The sequence below is a fragment of the Notothenia rossii genome (genome assembly GCF_949606895.1).
Source record: "Notothenia rossii genome assembly, chromosome: 5".
Lineage (NCBI taxonomy): Eukaryota > Metazoa > Chordata > Actinopteri > Perciformes > Nototheniidae > Notothenia > Notothenia rossii.
The window spans coordinates 52,460,836-52,480,872 of NC_136903.1; the positions used below are offsets into that span (position 1 = coordinate 52,460,836).

Here is a 20,037-nt window from a genome sequence, read left to right on the forward strand (position 1 = left end):
TAAACTACATTTTAGCATTTAAAATACCTAGCTATTCTTTTGCGGTTATTTTGGTGAAAGTAACTAAAAAGTAACTAAAGTAGTGTAACTCATTACATTTCAGAGACAGTAATATTGTAATGTAACTTATTACTTTCAAAAGAGAGTAATAAGTAATATGTAATATATTACATTTTGGAAGTAACTTGCCCAACACTGTTAGGGAGGCAGTTTTTCTATGTAGTGTTTAAGGACCTGTGTCCACATACAATCCTTTTTCTGGCAGGAAGGCGCTGGCAGGGTGCTGATGAACGCCTGCTCCCAGCGCTTCATCAAAAAAACTCCCAGCGCTCTTTTATTGTTTGTATGACAACCATATGTCATATTTCTAAGGCAAAGTAGCATGGATTTATTTAATTGTTTGTGCTATTATACATTGTTTTTACATTGCTTTTCAACCATAAGCCACCCACCAATATTCGGGCTCTCACACTTTGTATGAATGGGTTTGTCACCCAGAGCCAGAGCGAGGGAACGGGACGATAAAACTCACACACTCACCGGCAGCAACATCCAGTGTCCACCCGGCCGATCTGCTCCAACAAACAGGCTTTCCATCTTTGTTATGATGTTATGATGATGTACGACAGACACAACCAAAAACAAGCCGCCAATTTCTACAGTGACGTCACCGGCACTTTTCTGAAAAGTCCAAATATTTTCACCACGGTGCGCTTTAAGCGGCCGCACAAATACGACGGACGTTTGGAAAAAATACACTGGGTGCTTCGGTTTTTCTGGAGACGTCCACTGCAGACGGCATGTGCTCTGTTCTCATTCGAATCAATTTATAAAATACGCTGGAGTTTTCCGTACGGTTTTAGTTGTCATTAGTTGCACTGAAGAAACTCAGAATCAAAGCTCATCTCTCGGCAGCTGTCTCCAGTAGAACGGCACGCCAATGTTAACTCTCGTTTCTGCTTCTTCAATATTATTTTCTTTGCTGCTGAACCTGATGACTTGTCGGTAGCGTATGGTTAGGATGGTGATAATGGTTGCTTGCCAAGTGTTGTAGCACATAAACATGAACAACTGGCATAAGATAACCAATACTTCAGGTTAAGTCTCATGCCACATTACCAGCTTTAGCTGCAGTTGGTGTTATAAACAATCCAGTGTAAAACATTCTGCCTCTTTCCTGGCTGCTTCCTATACTCAGCCAAACAAATGGTACAACAAACAGAAACTGCTGTTTGCTTGGAGCTCTTTGTCTAAGAAGCCGCGTTTTGTCTGTCTATCTTGGTACTGTCACTATGATAGTAACTTTGCTGTTAGCTTCTACAGTTAGTGCTATTTTTGCCTGTCAACAAGACTTTGTATCTCTAACAACACACAAAGAACCTGTATCTAAAGAGTTTGACAAGTTGTGTGCTAGCCAAACAGTGATTAGTTGTTTAATACAGAATAGACAAGTTAAAAAGCCAACAAGTGGAAAGTAACTTTATCCATTCAGAGGCAGAGAGAAAATGTGCATGCATACATCTGGAGATGCACTTGGACTTAGTGATAGAACCTGTGGTTATTAGAAGTTTAGTGGGTTGTGTGTCACGCTGTGACATTGGCATTGCATATAGCAGGCCGAGATTAGAGGTATTTTGTGATTGTGTTACTCAGGACGTAGTGTCGTTCATATGCAATATCCACAATTTTATGGGGTATGGAACTGTAAGCATTGGCAAAGGCCTGTCATAGTATTTTCATTGCGTGCCTCTCTGATGAGCTACTTTTTTAGTGAGTTCTAAGCATCCTGGAAGCACTGGGATTCCCCTCTGCTGCAGAGAGAGGCTCAGGAAACAAGGGCGGAGAAACGGACAATGAGTCCACTCCCCAACTGGAAAAAACAGGTAAGTTCAATAGTGGCATTGCATCACTGACATCTTGGATAGTGGAACACCCGCAATAGTACAAAACGAAGTTGCCTGCTCTTCCAAATTGATATCCCTCTTTTTTATATGATTTATAGTAAACTGGCTAAAACTTACATTATGGTTTAATGAATGGCGGTGTGCGAGGCAGGAACAGTGATATATGCTTAATTATGGAATGGCAGTCAGTAGATTTGGATCTCGTTCATGGACAGCTTCAGCATTGATAAAGCGAATAGTTAACTAAATAATTTCAGAGAGTTTTTGGGTTTGAAAAGGCAAAAAGGAAAATTTCTACTGTGTTTATCAGTCAGTATTAACATCTGCATATAATCATGATCTAAATAGCAGAAAATGAAAGATTCTGACAATATGCTTAGTTCTGCCTCATAACTCGGTTTTATGATTAACATCCTCTATGCACATCATAGGTGTTATTACCTTACAAGGGTACAACCACTAGACAACCATTTGAGTATTATCTACCACTATATTACATCTGCATTTATTAAATAGCTATACATTGGTAATATAGCATTTGAATCGGAAAGATCTGCAGATTTTGGACAGTATGTGCTTCATGTTGGGTAGGGACAGTTGGATCATGCGCAGCAGTGAGCAGGCCACAGGTCAGTTATTGACACATCCCTTAGATGAGTCTTTCTTCCTGTTGGTGGTGGAGGTGGGGAACCATGATGCAGGGTAATGATTGTGTCACAGGGGTCCTGAAATTCAAAGCCCCCTCCCCACTGGGTTGGAGAGGGGAGCTGGACCCTCTGTGACCCCGCTGACCCTCCGGCTCTTTCAAGTCTCGCCTCTCTCTGAGCCCGGCGTCCGGCTCCACAGGACCGGGTCGATGCGTCCTGATGATGTCACGCAGCGTTCCACAGGTGGACCCTCGCTGCGAGGTCACTGAGGTTCAGAGCCGCAGTTAAGCAACTTGGGACAATGTGATTTATTCTTAATAGATAAAGTGTATATCTTCTCAGAACTTTAATGATCAATCTTTTCCAAAAATATCATATCAGATCTGGCAGCTTGAATAGAGCGAAGTTTAGGAGAATGTGATTGGTTGGTTGGTTGTAAGAGGGACGAGGCGCGTCACGTGTAAATATATCATTGGTGCTCGAGTTAACTGCCTGAACTAGCTGAATGTGTCCATTAACTTTAGTTAATACTGAACTTATCTATATTTAAATATTGACCATAGCTCTATGTGACAGGAGTCACATTCAGGCAGGGTGATATGGAGAGAATCAAATATCACAATATCTCAGATCAATAACCCAATATCGATATTCTGACAAAATTGCAGGGCTGACAAATGGTGCTTTACAAAATATTTACACATTAAGATTTTTTATAAATGGTCATCAGTATATATATATATATATATATATATATATATATATATATATATATATATATATATATATATACATATATATATAATAGCTAAGTGGGTAATACAAATAATTGAACAGCTTGAAAAGTGACATCAATTCACTGTAGCCTACCCCAGCCTATAAAACCAGGGAAAGATAGTTATGTGATAATTGAAAATTCAAGAAGATATGTAGTCTCATATGACAATATTGATATTTTCTTTATGGGATGCCCAGCCCTAGTCTCATGCAGTGATGGACTCACAGAACATACTGTTTAGTGTAAGGGTTTTGGTGCCCTTGTTAAACCTAATTTCAATCAACATCAGGTTAACAGCTTGTTCTGCTGTCTGCCAGTCGTCAACATATACATTAATGTTCCTATGATTTCTTCAGGAAGTGCAGCTCTTAAAAATGTCCCTGGTGCTCAGACCTGACTGCTGGGTTAATATGAGTGTGGGGCCCTTGTAACCCCCACCTCTCTCTCTGTCCCTGCATAGTCTAAAGCAGGGGTGGGGAACCTCCGGCCGCCGGGCCGTATACGGCCGGCGACACCATTTGGTACGGCCCTCGAGGTAATTTATAAACACACGCAAAAAGAAAAAAATTAAAGAAATCTTGACCGCAAACAAATTAAACAAAGCGAGTGCCTGTTTTTGCTGGCCAAGGTCAGGGTCCTTGAACACAACACGAGCCTAACGTGTCATCTCGTGGTACATGTCTCGTCTGACAGGGGTGCAATTCTGACGGAGAGCACCAGAACGTCTCTCCAGCACTTCCAAGCAGTATCCATAAGGAGCCGTACACATGCTGCAGTTTCTGCGTGGCTGTGTCTTTAGTTGAAAGCCCAGTGGCGATCTGTTCATCTGTCGTACTGATCATACAGTCAATAACTTTGTTGTTATTAGCATCTGGTTAGCTAGCTATGCTAGCGAATATAAGAAGCTTTTTCTCCAACCAGTGAGGTAAGGGCACATCTTTATATGATCGTTATAGTTATAAAAAAATAAGAGAATAAAGTAAACAAAAAGTTAAAAAAAGTTGTTATTAATAAACAAGAATACAGTTTGAAAGGGGAGTGATTTGTAAAATATCCATAAAGAAAAATAAATCTGCTTACAGTTCTGTTTCATATGGGTGTTGAGAGATGTATCCATAGATCTCCTAATGTTGCTCTCAAAGTGCACCAGATTGATGCTTTTAACTTCAACATTTAAAAAAAAAAATCTTCCCGTGGGAGCATGCCCCCGGACCCCCCTAGAGGAGGTTAGGTCCCCCCCCACACTTAAATCATGTCCACATGGATAGGAAACTAAATGCATTTGCACACATCTTGTTTCCAATATCTTTCTGTTTTGGTGGTCATGCCAAACCGTGCACGTGAATGCGTGCGTGAGTCATGGTAAGATATCTGCATTAAGTGGTTGCTTTTTCTTTGCACAGCATGAAAGAAAGGCGAAATGAATGGGCTGTGATTTTAGTACTTTTAAGCAGAGGTCAATAATTTGTACGGCCCTCGGAGGATGTTGAAAAAATTGAAATGACCTAGAGGAAAAAGGTTCCCCACCCCTGGTCTAAAGTATGTTTGTGCTGGAATACTTTCTGATTAAAATGCGTACGCTATAAACACATTATAATGACGATTTTAACAGTCAGTGGTTGCTAAATAATTTGTACATGTGGGAGACTTTTTTAACGTATATTGGGACACAATTGAAGCTCATACAATCATAAATCATTTGCAATGATTAATAATTGCGGCAACATTTCCCATTTGTTTTTGCATGTCGTTTGGTCACTTTGAAACAAAAAACTATAGTTGTTTGGGGCCATGTAAAAGAATGTTTGGATTGAATATCTAAAATGGTTTAATATGCAGAGCAGTTTCAGATGTGCATACATTTAGCTGTATAACTATTTATAACTATTATCAGTAACACCTTGGATGTAGGTGATTATGACTAATCATTAAATACATACAGTATAATGTACAATGTCCCCAATATGACATACAATAAATCCCAAATTACCAAACTCACTTTATAATTGTTTTTATTTTATTTGTATATACATATTTCTAGTCTACTTCATTGTATTGCACATTTTAAAGTTAACCTCTTATGTTTCTATATATATATATATTTCTATGTGATTTTATTATAAATTAAAGCAACTGTAACAAAACCCAATCGGCCCCCCTGATTCTGATGTGATGTCCTCACACTTCAGTGCCATCATGTAACCTCGACAGCACACACTGTAAATGTTACACAAGTGCTGGCCTCCATCAAGTCACACACACACACACACACACACACACACACACACACACACACACACACACACACACACACACACACACACACACACACACACACACACACACACACACACACACACACACACACACACACACACACACACACACACACACACACACACACACACACACCCACACACACACACACACACACACACACACACACACACACACACACACACACTCCCGTCCCAAATGGATTCAGTTAGCCAACCGTTCCTAAACTCTCAGCCTCTTGCCCCCCCCTCTGTTTTGGTATTTATTTATTTAGCTTGACCCTGTTTTCCTTTTCTGGCCTGTCCCCTTTCCTTTTTTCCTTCTTCGAGGAGGAGAACAGATAGAGAGAATCAGGATGCACAGCACTCATAAATGAACAGCTCTCCAAATATACCCCCAAAGAGCATAACCACCCCCCAATGGCACAGCTGGGGGGTGACAGCAGCTGACCTGTCCCTCAGGCCAGTCTCTTACAGTCTCTGTGATTAGTAAAGATTGGAAACAGTAATCACAGTGATGACAGTTCTGTCCACTGATGAGAGAAACCTCCTCTGGAGGGAAATCAGGGATTTTAGCCTTTGCAGACCGTTTACATGCACACAAACCTATATAACACACTACCCCAAAAAGCATAATAGCAATGATTATATCGGATGTTATTGGGGTAAAGCCCAAATTACAACTGTTCGAAGTCTATTAATACCATCCAAATCAAGAAAGATATGTTTTGTAAGATATTTAGTTGAGTTGATGAAATGTTGTTAAAGGTCCCATGTCATGCTTTTCCGGTTATTACCCGTCCCCTTGTGTGTTATGAAGGTTTTTATGCATGTAAACGGTCTGCAGAGTCACAAACCCTCAAAGTACACCCTGTAGCGAGTAAAACTCTAACACAGTCTATGCGGCCTCAAAACGCCTCGTTGGAGATTTCTCATTTTCCATTGTTCACTTCCTGCGTGGGGATACCCAGAGGCCACACCCTCTGCCAGCATTTCACGAAACGGGGGCTGCGGTCGGATAATCAAAAAATCAGCTCCTAAATTCTAACCCTATCGTCTATTCCTTGACCTCTGAGTGAAACGTCACGGGGTTAAGGGATAGTGGATAGGAGAATTCAAAAGGACTTAGGATAAGAGACTGTGGTACTTTAGAGAATTCGACTGCACTTTCACTATCAGACGTGTTTATGATGCGCCAGCGGACGTCATAAATGTGCGTCTGCTTCTGTGGGGAAACTATGGAAACTACAGTTTTCTATACAGCGGACTACAACATGGATGTTTAATAAGAACGAGGGACTACTGTAAACTCATCTAGAGACTCTGCACCGTGCTCTGATGCTGTTGCTTTATGCTTTATGAACGTGGACAACAGAGAAACATATTCTTCATGACCAAAGTTGGAATTAAAATAAAAAAGGAAAGTGAAACTTATGCTCGTCACCCTCTCCCTCCGGTCCACATTAATACAAATCATCCCAATACGTATGATTGTATGAACTATGAAAAGATCTTAAAATCAATACACATGTATTTATTATAAACGTTAGTCCTTAACATCTATCACTGTGTATATCACCATTAAAACATCTTTTAAAAGTTGAACAAACCCCACACAGCTCAGTAAAGACTGTGAAATGTTGACTTTATTTGATAATTTCAGTAAAAACTAACGTTCATATTTCTCTTTTTGATTATAATAATGATGAACGTTCAAAACAAAGCACTTTGGCAACTTACCACATACGTTTTAAAATGCTTAATAAGCACCGTAACTTTCATGATATAATTTATCCGTCATAATCGGTTGTTTCCATGAACGGCCGACTGTTGTGTGACGGCAAATGCTGCGGCTGCAAGGCATTGTGGGGCAGCATTTTCTCCTCTCCTTTCGACAAGGGAGGTCAAGTGGTTCCTAAGCTACAGGAGGTTAAAAAGGAAGTTTGAAACCTCCTTCCTATCAGCTAGAGAATTCGAACGGCACTTATCATGGCTGCCACACTTCCGGGTCATTTCACTCCATGAGCAAGGTCCCTAAGCTAAATGGACTATTCGACTTCAGCCAAAGCTTCACAAACCTTTCAGCAATTCATGCCGGATAGGTACAACGTAGGGCATTGAAGAACGATGCTGTTCCTACTTTGTTTGGACCAGCGGGAGATTCGGGTACACAACCTGTAAGTATTCATTGTTGTTTGTGTATTTATGATGTTTAAAACAAACAAGGTATTTACAGGGCAGGAATTTCACGAGGGCCACGAGGGCCATGGCCCTCGTGCCCTCCCACTTTGGCCTTGTGACCTTAAAAATGATATCTGCCATAAAGCCACAGTGGCCTTGATGCCCTCTCTGACTAAGTTTTGTGGTTTAGCAGTCTGCCTCTTTTCTGACACGGCTTCAACACCAGCATATTTTGAAGGAGGAAAAAAAAATCAGCGGTGCGCTTGATTTGAGCCTGGAATGCACCGCTCGAACAGTCTATGATGACAGTTGACATCAGTCTAGGACCTATCTCCGCCCACCCCCTCACGCGTCCGTGTGCGTAGGACGGTCTAGGACCAAGCTAGCTGATTCTCCGCTCAAGAAAAGGCTGAGGTGAGGTAAGGTTTTGTGATGATCCTGTTTGCCGTTAAGTTTTTCATTTGTCCAGCTTTAAGTGTAATTTTATGGATAACATTACTATTTCTTGCTCGTATGGTAATGCATAATTATAATATTTTGAAGTGTTTTTGTTACTACTTGGATAAGTTATCAGGGCTCGTACGGGAGCTTCAAATCCTTGAAAATGCTTGAATTTTTACGAGGTGTTTTCATGACTTGAAAAGTGCTTGAATTTTGGGAATGGTGCTTGGATTTGAGATAAAGTGCTTGAAATGGTAAATGCTTTACTTTTACAATAAATTGCTGTCTGACTGAATAGTTCGCTTTTTAGATTAAAAGAAAATAAAGAAGTCGGAGCGCGCTTAGTTGCTTCGCTTCTACATAAAACAGCTCCGCTCCGGCCTTCCCGCGCTATGCGCGCGACCTGCAAGTGTTTTATTTGTGTGACCTGGGCATTCTAATGAGAGAATGACAGTATGCCAGGAGGTTGCTGTTTTAACGAGCGTTGGCTATCCGAAAAGAAATACAAGCTGTGGCTAAAACGAGGATCAACCCAACGATTCGCCTTCTGCACAGTTTGCCACAAAGAATTTCAATTATTCGCGATGGGAGAGTCTGCGCTGACGAGCAATATGAAAGGTAAGCCGTAGTAGAGCATTTTGGATTAGGCTAACGTTGCATGTTACGTTTGTTTAAGCTAGTAACGTTAGCGAACTCGATGTGGATTATTGCTTATGCAGGTGACAATAATAAAAAGGAGCGTACCTATGTCAGTATGTGCGACAGTCGCCATCCTGTGGTTTTCAGAGGATGAAGCACATAAAAGCAATGTATTTCTACTGGTAGTATTTTTCGTGCCTAAACTTGCTCCATCGAAATCAGTCACATTGACCCGAAGACACATTTTGAGTTATACACTGTTGGAAAGAGGATATTCCTAGCTTTCTAACGGAGGAAACATATTTTCGTTTGTATTAATGGTCTGGGGGAAGCTCGCGAGTGTGTGTTTGTGTATTTTTGCGTTTGTGTGTATTGTGTTAGTTTCCCGGGGAAAACACTCACGAGAAACACCGGCTGTTGTTATGCCTGCTTTGACGTAAAGTTACTCCGTTCTCCGCTTGTAATTATGCCGTTACAAGCTTCAAAGTTGTATTTATCATCTGAATTTGCCGAAACAAGTTTAATATTCTGAAAGCCAAGACTTTGTTTATTTGAAATCAGATGAAAACAAACTGTAACGGACCCTGCCGTGTTATCTATGATTACTATACGCCAGGGGTCGGCAACCCCTGGCACGCGTGCCAGCATTGGCATAACCAGTGGCACACTAGGAATAAGTGGAATAAGTGTGCAAAATATTTAAATTAATTTTCGGATCCTGAACGCGAGACCGCCGCCAGAGCTCGTCTCCCCGTTACCTGCAGAAGGAAGCCATGCACGCAACGCAGCCCCGCTCTCTTTATCTCCAGTTGACTTTCTGCCGCTTTCCTCTGTGGTGCAGTGCTGATCGTTTTACCACGGAGGAAAGCACTTCACTAATTGCAGTAACCATAAGGAGCTGTACAAATGCCGCAGTTTTTGCGTGGCTGTGTATTTAGTTGAAAGCCCAGTGGCGATCTGCTCATCTCTCATCGAAATAATATGCTACAAAGGGGCGGACTGGCCATCTGTGTGTTGAACTTTCCTGTCGGCTCCCAGACCGTAGTCGAGGAGGGCAGAAGCAACAAGCTTCAGGTTCAATAACCCACTTTAGCTTAAATGACTGGAGAGAGGCGAGCTCTTCTTGGGAGGACGTTGCATTTATTTAGCTGTTCTTCTGTTTCACAAAATACATCACAGACTTCTGTTTTTCTGCTTTCGCGTTTCACTTCCAGAAATATTATACACGTTCCCTCACTGTCGCTCTACCATTCACAAACACACATGCACAAGCCGCACCCCTCTCTCTCTCTCTTAAAGGGACAGCGATCTCATCTCACTCTCAGGGCCGGCCCTAGACTTTTGGGGGCCCTAAGCGAGCTTTGGCTTGGGGGCCCCCCTCACTCTAGCGTGTTCTCACTACAACACGGAACCAACTTTTGTCTTATGATGTTAGCATAAGCACACATATTGTATAAATAAGCATGTAAACACCGTGGACCTAACCTCCTCTAGGGGGGTCCTCACCTCCTCTAGGGGGGTCCGGGGGTATGTTCCCCCGGGAAGATTTTTTTTTAAATATTGAAGTTAAAAGCATGAATCTGGTGCACTTCGAGAGAAAAATTAAGAGATCTATGGATACATCTCTCAACACCCATATGAAACAGAACTGTAAACAGATTTTTCTTTATGGATATCTTACAAATCACTTAAAGGTGACCTATCATGCAAAATGCGCTTTTGTACATGTTTTATTCATGAATATGTGTCCCCGGTGTTCCAGGGAACTCACCAAGTGTCAGAAAACACAACCCTCTCTATTTTCCTCCATACCCAAATCTCTTAAAAAGGGACTGCAACGGATCTGATACAGACTGATCCAGATTTGAACACTTCTATGACGTCACAGAAGTGGCGCTACGGCTATTGGGCCAACTCCACCAATCAGGAGGAGACAGCCACGGACATTGCCGTTCGAAAGCGCTGGAGACGCTGTAGTACATATGCCAGGCCTGTAGATGGTGCTGTTCTCACAGAATCAGCCCATGCAAAGACAGTGTTAAATTGAGCGAAATGAGGAATGGCTAAAATGCATGATCTGTTTGGTATTTTGAAAAATAAAAAGTATAAATATGCCTTATATAGGTATGGTCCTACACTATATTTTTCAAATATAGCATGATAGGTCCACTTTAAACTGTATTCTTGTTTTGTCATATAGTATTTCATAACTGTTTTTCCTTTATTCTCTCTGGCTGTCCATCTCATAATGTTCACATAGAAACTAGCTGTCAATAGGAATATCATTCAGAAGAATTATAATTTCTTGCAAAAATCTGTCACAAAAAGAGGTTGCACATTTAAATTCAGGTGTTGTTATGGCAACGTCAGTGGCCAAACAGCCACATTTACTGCTGCAAATACGTTCAAAGATGCTGTTGACATGTAAAGCAGTGGCAACTATGCCACCATTTCAGCTGACCTTTTCACATAACATCCATATATTTCAGTGCTAGGTTGATGCTTAGCTAAACTAACTGTGAAACACGTTAACTGACAGGACTCCGGATCAACTGTGTAGGCCTACTGTAAGGTAGCTTCTAGCTTCATGTCGAACAGTAAGTCAACATTTCCCAGAGAGCTTTCTTTGAAATCACCAGGTAACGCTAAAAAACATTACATTCAGATTGTATGACAAAGTCTGTATTTAATATACCTGGCTAGCTATAGCTACTTGCTAACGGTTTAGCTTACCCCCGCGATTCAAAGTAACGTCAACGTAGCTGTAATTTATGCTTTGCTTACATGTTCGCATAACTTGGAAGTTTACTGACATTTACATACCTTGTTTACCTGGCTCAAGTGGTGGCTCTGGGGTTGTTGTGTGAGCCACCACTTGAGAATTGTCGTATTTTTTAAGAAAATGTTTTCATATGTCCATCTTCAAAAACTCTGAGTCTGACTGACAGTTTATTTTAAACATTGTCACAGCTCACATGATAGGTACCTGTCAGCCAATAAGACAGATGTTTATTTCCATTCAACTCTCTGGTTGGTCTGGTGTCTTGCCTCTGTTGCATTCACTGAACACGGGAAATTACAATACTGCCGTCCTCTCTTGTGTCATGATGAGGTTCAGGTAAAGCACGGTTAATGTATTATATTATTGACTCAATAATATAATACATGACTTTGAGAGTAGGCAATCTAGGCATATTAACACAATTAATTAAACATACTTATCACGGCGACGATGTACTGAGATTTTTGTATTTTTTAAATAAAAAAAATTAAAAAATGTATTTTTTTTTTTTTTTTGCTAGGGGGCCCCTTAGTGGCTGCGGGGCCCTAAGCGGCCGCTTATGTCGCTTAATGGGTCGGGCCGGCTCTGCTCACTCTGCATGACCCTAATATCATAACATTTGTGCTCTGGAGAATCACAGAACGGACGATCGTCCTTATTATTATGCCGTTTAAACCAACTATTTAAATGTGTTTGTTAAATTCGGCATCATGTAAGTTGCGCTGACAGGTCCACACACTGCTTCCCCGCAGCGAGGCTCCCCCGCCCTCCAGCTGATAGTTGACGAGCGTCAAGCTCCTCAACCCCCCCCTCCCCCCCCCGTTGATAATTATCGATCGTTGGCACGCTGATAACATTTTTAAAATGGCACTTCATATCAAAAAGGTTGCCGACCCCTGCTATACGCCATACATTCATAATGTCAGCGGGAGGGAGGGGGGAGGATCGCTACGTAAAAGCATTAGTGCGAGGGAGAGCTGTCATCTTCCCTTTACAAGCTTCAAACATGTATTTATCGGGAGATTTTGGCAATAAAAGTTTCATATTCTGCAAAAAATTCCCTGGAAACCTCCAAAACCCTTACACAGAAAGAGGATCTCTGCACACGCTTTTTTTTATATCAGCTTTGTGTTTCAATGGTTTTGTCCTAACCTTGGAGAGCCGTATGTTTACTGCCACCCTAAAAGGACCTCAAAAATGTTAAAAATGTTAATGAAGAATTTATTGAAAAGTTAGTTGGCTGATTGTTTTATATTGGCTCAGCCAGGTTATATGGGATGCCCAGTCTACTATATATGATATGGGTCACTTATTTTACAATATTAAACTTTGTTTTCTTATCTTTAATTTGTCATCCTTATGTAGAATGCTATTACGAAACACACATTTGGTTGTTTATAGCATAAAGAACATCGGATTTAATGTGAGGTAGGGATATAATCATTTGAGTATAAGTATGTGCATATAAATATGTAATTTACAACAGCTGTACGCTGCTTGAAAAGCTTGAAAATGCACCTTGAAAATGCTTGAAAAGTGCTTGAATTTGACTTTGGAAAAGGTGTAAGAACCCTGAGTTATGTTGCAGTTGTGTTCTTTTTTTATTATTATCTAGTGCTAGGCAGTTAGCGCTGTGTTGTTAGCTGTCAAAGACCTCTGTGCAGACTTATTTGACTACCGGCGATCGCAGACGGAAGTTCAAAGTCTGCTGCTCGTTTATATCGCCCAATTTTCAAAACGCGATCAAAATACCCATTCACATGTCTTGTGGCATGCCTGAACTGTCTACATACGACATTGTGCGTCACCATAGTAGGGAAACTTTCCTCCCATATGGTCCAGATTCTTGTTGGAGAAGGGAAGAATGTACCCCAATCTGCTGCACCTAATACAAATAGTCCTAGTTTTTCCTGTCTCTACCTCTCAAGTTGAACGGCAGTTCTCAGTAATGAAGAGAATGCAGGGCGATTGGCGTTTAAGCCTGCACACTTCAACAATTGAAGATCTACTCCTCATCAAATCCCAGGGTTGTGCTCCTGCTGAATATCAAAGTGATGAAGCTGTGGCAAGATGGTGGGCAGCTGGCATCAACAAAAGGAGTCCCAATATTCATCCCTATGGTCAAAGGAACCCCAAAAGTCCAAATCTCCCTGACTCGTCATCATCTCCATCTTCAAGTGACTCAGAATAAGGACGCACCTTGACGTAGGCCCACTACCACAGTCTCACAGTGAGCCAAACATGTCTGTGCTATAAGAATCCTTGGTAGTTTTAATAAATAATTTGTTTAATTTGCAATTTGGTGTCCATTGAATGCTTAATAAATATATATAAAAGTATTGTAAATGCATATACAATCGTAGTCACTTCATATCGTATGTTAAATCATTGTTTTAATTTATGGCCTTGGTGCCCTGGCTTTTGGCCTTTGTGCCCTTAAAAAATTGACAACTCAAAAGGCCAAGTGGCCTTGCCCCTAAAATGACGAAATTCCAGGCCTGACCACGACTGTTTAAATGGGTAAACGTTTTTTTCGGGCTGCTAAGCCATTGACAAAGTGCTAACTGGGCTAACTAAGTTGCTAGCGTTTCCATATATCAACTCCAATGTCAGCAGATGGCCTTACATGTATCTCATAGCAGGAGAATGTCTGCATTCACACACGAAATACTCCGGGTGATTTACCGTACTGTCAGTCGCGAAACTTAATTACATTATAGTTGGCGTTCCTAGCATGTATGCTACCGAGCTAAAAAAGAAGGCTACCAAGTAGGGGTGTAACGGTTCACAAACATTTCGGTTCGGTACATACCTCGGTTTTTAGGTCACGGTTCGGTTCGGTACGTTTTCGGTACAGCAGAAAAAATGATCACAAAACATAAAATATTTTTTGGGTTTTTTAAATGATTATTAAACTGTGAATAATGTATTCACTCAAATAAATACAAAATATAATAAAAATAAACATTAAGGTGCAGCATTTCGATGAACTGAAATAATTTGAACTTTACTGTACTAGTACTCACAAAACATAAACTATTAGTTTTAGGTTTTTAATTATTATTAAACTGTGAATATTCACTCAAATAAATACAAAATATAATAAAAATAAACATTAAGGTGCAGCATTTCGATGAACTGAAATAATCTGTATTTGAACTGTACTGTACTAGTACCTAAGCAGCCAGTTTGACATAATGACTTGCTTATCATTGTATTTTCATGTTTTTTTAAAGAAAAATTAACTTGTCCACATTGCTTGCCGAAAGGGCAGATCTGCTGGCACTAACAATTAGGGATGGGTATCGTTTGAAATGTATCGATTCCGATTCTGCTTATCAATTCCGGTTCTTATTGATTCCCCGTTTCGATTCCAAAATTGTAAAAGAAAGAGGACAAACGTTTAGATAACAAAAATATCTTTATTCTTTCAAGCTTTAACTGACATTTTTACAAATAAAAAATATACATGCAATAGTACAAATGTATTGCACCATAGCTGTGCTTTATTTTTGACTGAGCTATGCCTGTGGCAAGCTATTAACAGGCATTACACTGTGCCTTGTCTTTTTCTTTTTTAGTGGGGCGGGGCGGGGGGAGCCTCGCTACGGGGCAACTGTGGACCTCTGTCACCTGTCAGCGCAACTTACATGTTGCCGTTATTAAGGGCGGTGCCGGCCGTTCTGTGATTCTCCAGATGGCCAGTCCGCCCTTACCCTTTATTCCACCGGATCGCCGCGGCGCCGACGGACCCGGTGGAATACAGGGTATACCGCGTTTAAGAACCGTTAAGCAGAACCAAAATTGTGTATTTTGAATGGGTACCCGGTACCCGGCATTTTCTTATCGGTTCTCATCTGGAACCGAGTTTCGGTTCCCAACCCTAATAACAATGTATCCTGCTGTGGAGAGCACCCTCTTGCTAGGGACAGAGGTAGCAGATACAGCCAGGTAGCGCTTTGCTAACATGGCAACATAAGGATATTTGGCATTTGTAATAGCTTTGGCTCGGTCTGAACTTGTTGCGAGTCGTGGAGGCTTAAATGCTAGTGGGAGTTGGGTTTGCACTTCAGTCTTTTTTCTTTTGGTACCGGTGATATTCACGTTCGGGTGATGCCTTTTCAAATAAGTGTGCAAGTTTGATGTATTGCCAGCCGCGTACAAAATTTCAGTTGAACAATGCCGACAAACAGCTTTGGTTCGGTCCACCTGTCTTTGTCCGTCATCCTTGTACGTAACTGCGAAACCAAAATGTTCCCAAACCGGAGACTTCAATGATGCTGGAGGATTTTCGGGCTCAACTTTATCTGCGTTCGCCATTTTGACAGTTCCTCAAATTACTGACTAAATTTGAACGCATCCCTGTGACCAGCTCTCATAGTATGACTGTCGTCCAATGAAATGACTTGGTCGCTCTATGATGCGTTGAGCCCAATGTGAGCAAATTACTCTGAATGCTGCGACGCAGCACCTGAGATTACTTCCAAAAAGTTGTTCACGTTCTCAATTTTTTACGTTTAACGTTGTATTCGTTCGGTACACTTCGGTACACACGTGTAACGAACCGAAGGGTCCGTACCAAATAATTTCGTTACGGGTACGTATACCGTTACACCCCTGCTACCAAGAGCTAGACATGCTAGGGAAAACATTGTTTTTATGCCAGCTATAATGAATGACCGAACATAGCAGACTACCCGTATAAGATTGCAATTGTAAATAGCCTATAATGAACCACTAGCTGTTGTTCATAGTAGGTTGGCATATTACACTGAACAACTAGCAAACGTAGGTTAGCATATTAATCTAGCTGGCAAGCTAACGGACCTAAAACAACTACGTTTCTCGAATATTTTGTGATTTGCATTTGATTTCGTCCAGCCAGATCAGGAAACTCCTGGCGTATCCGGCGGACAACACATGACGGGATGACCACTCGTCCTGCCTCGTCCTAAGAAGCCCCAGCACCAGCTTACAAAGCTGCGATAGGCAAGATGCTGAAAACGCCTATAAGGGGAGGAATGGATGATATACCGTGAATATATGTATATTTACCGAGCGGCAAACTCTGGGGAAGAGCCGGGACGCCAATACGGAAGTGCCACACACTGCAGTTCATATATTGGCCGATAGGGGCTGACTGCAGAAAGGAGCAATTTCCATAGACCCCCATGTTAAAATGCCCAATTTTACAGCATAAACAAACATGTTTCTACCAATGGATGCAATAAATATTATTATGGATGTAGTTAGATTCCATCTTCATGATTATGTATGAGTGAATTGTTTTTTAACACGACCCTTTTATTTATATTAGGTTTTAAAGTTTTTGCATAAATTAGGGTGTGGTCACATTGAGTGACAGCTCTGTCAAGTGACTGCTGCTGTTAGCTTTTTGTCTCTCTGCTAGCTGCTCCGTGATGCTACAGGCACTCTGCATGCTCAGTTCATCCAGGGAACACAACTTGACCCCGGCCATGTTTGTTTGTTCTTCATGCTTATATATTGGACTATTGTGACTCGCTCTTTGGTTGAAACAGACGGTGCATGAATGCGGTTTTTGCGGTAAGTGAAATTTGAGTACTTATTGATGTGTTTATGATTTGAATCAGCTACGTAATGAATGTTAAGGCTTGGGTTAGCGTGTAAGCGAGTGGTAGCTACATCGGTGCTAACGATGCTAATCGTAGTCTCCAAGTTAAAACCATAGACTGTATATATAAAGGTTAAAATGAAATAGACAAGTGTTAAGCGGGATAATACTGTAGAACAAACAGCTTCTGTTTGAGATTGATGAAATAAGGTCATCCTTGTAATTTAGAGAGATATTTTATTATTTAGGTCGGAACTGTATGCATCGCTAAGTTTAATTTAAATTGGCTATGCTCAATTATGTAGACAAGCTAATGTCGAATTAGTGTATGTGAAATTAACCTCACAATAAGATGTGTGTATATTACAATTATTAATGTCATATTTCTAGATGATTACTTAGATATTACAATATGGTTGGTTGAGCTGGAGTTCATTATTGAGCTTACAAGTTAACGTCACAGTCATCTGAAGAACAAACCCAAACCTTGTTGTTTTTATTAACTGCATTACCAAATGAGTATCAAATAAACAGTAAGCATTGGTAACACAACTTCCAAAGTTACAGTAAAATAAAAAGGACCCTGACTCGGACAATTCACAATCCAACATGTTCAACAGAAGAGAATAAGTTATATTTTTTGTACACTTGGTACTTTACATATATATCTGTTTGTTTAAGGTGTCCAGGTGATGCAGACAGGCTGGACCAGAGAGTGAGAGACATAACTGGACTCCTCAAAGCAGTGAACTTAAGCACAGGTACAAATGCTCTTTTTTTCATACTGTACAAAGAATCAAGAAAGATATTGGTTTAAATAAATGAAGTATTGACTTTAATACACTGATATACATTCCATTAAACAATACTAAATACTAGATCACCTACACATCAGTTAAGTTGAGGGGTTTTTCCATGCAAAAGGTTACATTTAGATGTTAACAAGCAATATGACTTTGTCAGCTTTCTAATTTAATGTATTGAAGGCAAAGCTATTTAAAACAGTGGTTCTCAACTGGTGGGTCGCGACCCAAAAGCGGGCCGCGGACCCGTTTCGAGTGGGTCGCGGATGTGTGAGTGTAGGAAAAAAAAAAAAAAAAAAAAAATTGGAAATCTTTTTTCTTTTTTTTTTGGGGCGAAAAAGTCAAACTTTTATTTTGAAGGCCCGATTTTCTAACGCTGTGCATGCAGTCGGCGTTGGACTGGAAGTACCGGAGACCATAAACGGTTTTGAAAACTTCTGTCACGTAGTGATCATCTTCCCAATAAAATATATTTGCTGATGTTTTTTCGAGTCTTCTGGCCAATCAGAATCAAGATTGTTGCCCGGAAGTCCCCACGGAGAATAACTTTGCGGTAGAACTCTTCTTTATACATCCATGGGTACAACTTCAGATAAAAATGAACACATAATAAAATATGACCCCCGGTTTGATGATTGACAGGTCACAGAACAATGGGAGCTATCTACCCTTACCCACAATTTAAAGTATTTCACACAGACTATCTCCTCTTTACTCTTCTCGCTGTGAGGAGCAGCAAGTTCAGCTGTCCGAACAAAGTGAAAAACAAACAATGGCATAAAATATTATTAATATGTCGGGTAGTAATAGATGTATTTATTTTCTTCTCAGAGTGTACCAGAATGCATAGTTTACGTTAGTATTTCTAAAAATCTCCTGGGGGAGAATCCCCCCAGACCCCCCTGCTGGGGTTGGGTTTTCAGCATGTGTACCTTTTTATACAGTTCAGCTTTGATTCCATCATCTCATTAAACCTTTTTTAAAAGCATTCTTTAGTTCTGTGAAGGGATATAACGGATATATGCACTGTACTTCACTTGTATTCATATTTTATGATGAAAAGCGTACAAATTACAGCACGTTTTTTTGTTGAATAGATTTGAGTGCTTCAAAAATGTTGGGTCGCGATGTATTGACCAAGTAAAAAGTGGGCCCCGAGGCCTGACCAGTTGAGAACCACTGATTTAACACATAGTGAGAACTGCTACTATTTATCTCTCAATATTGTCTGAAAAAACGTGGTAAAAGTTATTCTTTCAGTGAGACAACAGAGCAAGCTTCTACAGTTGCACTACGTTTTGATAACAGTTAAACATTATTTTGATAATAAAATATATTTCAATGTTGATGAACTTCATACTGTTCATTCATAATCTGATTGTCTTTGTAGCTCACTGTTGAAATAAAAAAAAAAATTACAATTACAAAATAATTATATCTACAGCCCCTAAACACACAAACACACCGCTTTCATAAATAACACACTTGTTCTGCAATAATATGTTTTATGTTTCCTGTAATTTTTGTTAGGAAAGGACATGCCTGAAAGACACAACATTTTCTCCTTCTCTGAGGGTCAAGAAGAACATCCAAGAGTAATATTAAAAGCTGATGTTATGGGAATTTAAGATCAGCGCAGGACATTCACTAAGAAACTACTTTTATTGTGAAAACACAGTCAGCTGATCGAATGCACCTGTTTCTACATCTACACTCCATCAGCTGATTATTTCTATTTGCCTCGCTTTATGAGCTTCACATCACTTGTGCCTTGTACCACAGAGTTTGCAACATCACAAATAAATGGGGCCAATCTTCAGTGAGATGTGAATGTGTAATCTAACATTTTCAGTAAGAATAATGGACAAAAGGAGTGCAAATACAATTTATTGAAATGTGAACCAAAAGTTAATCAAACATGTTTTAAATAAAAAGCACATATGGACAGAAGTTGTAAACATATTAAATGTATAAGTAAACACATTTAGTCAAA

The 20,037-nt window shown here is 40.4% G+C and overlaps 1 protein-coding gene across 3 annotated transcripts in view; it reads left to right on the forward strand.

Moving 5' to 3' along the window:
* The window catches only part of LOC307039302 (copine-9-like), a 313,745-nt gene that overhangs the window by 50,715 nt on the left and 242,993 nt on the right, over positions 1-20,037 (forward strand). The gene's annotated exons all lie outside the window — the stretch shown is intronic.